This window comes from Lethenteron reissneri, unplaced genomic scaffold (genome assembly GCF_015708825.2).
Source record: "Lethenteron reissneri isolate LAM-NWPU_2019-01 unplaced genomic scaffold, ASM1570882v1 scaffold_1330, whole genome shotgun sequence".
Taxonomy (NCBI): domain Eukaryota; kingdom Metazoa; phylum Chordata; class Hyperoartia; order Petromyzontiformes; family Petromyzontidae; genus Lethenteron; species Lethenteron reissneri.
The window spans coordinates 1-3,050 of record NW_026891037.1 but is presented as its reverse complement, the minus strand read 5'-3'; positions in this window follow the sequence as shown (position 1 = coordinate 3,050).

The following is a 3,050-nucleotide window of genomic DNA, read 5'->3' as shown; positions in this document are numbered from 1 at the left end:
GGACGTCACCAGCTAGTTCACCACCAACGTCTTTGTCCTGAAGGTGAGGAACTTGCACAGGCGACTCCAGGTGCCCAGCCGCTCCTTCACCTTCTCCTCCAGCTCGACCCAGTTCCTTTGCGGTGGTTCCTCCTCTGGTCCCAGGAACACCCCCAAGTGGTGCAGCGATGTTGTGCTCCAATTGATGGTTTTTGCCTTCTCCGGACACTCGGTCATGTCCCACGCTCCAACCAGCAGGCCGCTGCACTTTTGCCAGTTCATTTTGGATGAGGAGGCCTTCGAAAAGATCCTCCTGACACTCGTGGAGCAGGGCGACATCATCCAGGGAACGAAGGATGAGGAGGATGTCATCGGCGTATGCCGTCAGGGACCAAACTGACATTTGGTTCCCTGAGCACCAGGCCGCTGAGTCTCCGCCTTATGAGATTCAGGAAAGGCTCTAATGCCAGTGCATTCCTCGCACGTGCTCAGTCACCATCACGATGGGCGTCACGGCCACGCGCGCGGTCCTCACGAGTTGAAGCGACGGGAGAGAGGGGAGAGAGAAGACGCGGAGCTGGCACAGAGCGATGCTTGAGCTCCCCCGCCCCCCGTCTCGTTACCTTCGTGAGCGGCCCCCACCGCTAAGACGGCGGCGGTGGCGGCGATGCAGACGCGAGGAGGGACCCCAGATGCCTGCCGCTGCTGCCGCTGCTGCCGCTGCTGCCGCTGTGCAGGAGCGCGGAGACGACTCCCATGGAGGTCATGGTGCTGGTGGGGTGTGGATCGTGGCGGCGGGGGAATCGGTTCGATTCACCGACACTCTTTTCCCGCGAGATAGACGAGGCGGTGAGAGAGAGTGGAGTGGCGTGTGGAAGGTGAGTGGAGTGTTTCAGAGCGAGTGGAGTGTGTGTAAGAACATGGATGCTACACCAACTGCTATTGCTGCTGCTGCAGTCTAACCCCAGCCAGAGAGAAGGACCCCAATGAATGATTAACCCAGCCAGAGAAAAGGACCCCAATGAATGATTACCCAGCCAGAGAGAAGGACCCCAATGAATGATTAACCCAGCATCAGTTTTTGTCTATCACATCAGGTTTTTGAGATATAAAATATTGCATTTTCAATAAAAACTGTGGAAGAAAAATATTAAATAAATGTGGATATCTACATAAAATGATATTGTAAACCACTATCCTAAACATACAGCACCATATTTTAACACTAAAGCAGTCACTGACTCGCAACAACTTGCAATCATAAGTGACAGAGTTAATGTCTGGTAAAATCAATGAAAATGGGGTATGCCGATAGCATAAAAATGAGATGTGATAGAGCAAATCTGAGATCAGATTTGGAATCAGCACCCTGAAATCAGTCTAAAACTACACACCACACACAGACAAAGCTACCCCAGGTAGCTTCTAACAGGGCTGTAGGGGCAAATGCTTAGTAGCAAGTAACAGCAGCAGTGTCTATGTACTACACACAACGCACAAACAAAGCTACCCAGGTAGCCTCTAGCAGCGCTGTAGGGGCAAGTGCTGTTAGTAGCAAGTAGCCTTGGTCTCTCCCCCAGTGCTAGCGATGTTTACTCCACACCGCCGCTACACCAGGTACTCATTTTGAGGCTGAGTCGACCTAGGGGAGGCCCGGGACCGGTTCAGATAATCGTCACCGGTGTTGGCCGTGAGCGGGAATCGAACCCGTGTCGCCGGGTTCGTAGCGCGGCGTAGCGCTAACCGCTGCACCGCCGCTCCCCTCAGCTGTACACAGACACACGCACAGTCTGTACAGACTGCCGGGGGAGGAGGCAACTCACGTGGGCAGCAGCAGCACGGGGCAGCAGCAGCAGCACGGGGCAGCAGCTGACGGGTTGGGTGGTGCTGGGGGTGGAGGCGCGGCCACCCGGCCCGTCACTAGAGCCTCTCTCTCGTTGGTAAGGAGCACCACCAACATCAACATCCACGATGCCGCGAGAACCACCCTTCCTTAGCAGTGGTAACCACCCTTCCTTAGCAGTGGTAACCACCCTTCCTTAGCAGTGGTAACCACCCTTCCTTAGCAGTGGTAACCACCCTTCTTTAGCAGTGGTAACCACCCTTCTTTAGCAGTGGTAACCACCCTTCCTTAGCAGTGGTAACCACCCTTCTTTAGCAGTGGTAACCACCCTTCCTTAGCAGTGGTAACCACCCTTCTTTAGCAGTGGTAACCACCCTTCCTTAGCAGTGGTAACCACCCTTCTTTAGCAGTGATAACCACCCTTCCTTAGCAGTGGTAACCACCCTTCTTTAGCAGTGGTAACCACCCTTCTTTAGCAGTGGTAACCACCCTTCCTTAGCAGTGGTAACCACCCTTCTTTAGCAGTGATAACCACCCTTCCTTAGCAGTGGTAACCACCCTTCCTTAGCAGTGGTAACCACCCTTCCTTAGCAGTGGTAACCACCCTTCTTTAGCAGTGATAACCACCCTTCCTTAGCAGTGGTAACCACACCCACCCAGGTTACCTGCACTGACCACTCACCTGATTCACCACCTGTACACACACACGTACCACACACACGTACACCACACACGTACACACACACGCGTACACACACACACACGTACACACACACACAACGTACACACGTACACACACACGTACACACACACAATTAATTAAGTGGTGCAAATCAAACTGTGGCCCTTATCCGCTCTACCAATTCCACTCTGACCGGGGCATTGCTCGCCTATCCGAGCTACCAATTCTCCCTCCATTCAAAAATTTGTTTAATGTGTTACAACTTTTAAAACCTCCTTTTATAAACGATTATGACACCGCTATAACATTTGGTCCCACGGGCAATCAATCACCACCACCATCACCACCATCACCACCATCACCACCACCATCATCATCACCATCATCATCACCACCACCACACCATCACCACCACCACACCATCACCGCCACCATCATCACCACCACCATCATCACCATCACCATCACCACCACCATCATACACCATCACCACCTGCACCATCACGACCTGCACCACCACCTGCACATCACCATCATCATCAATAG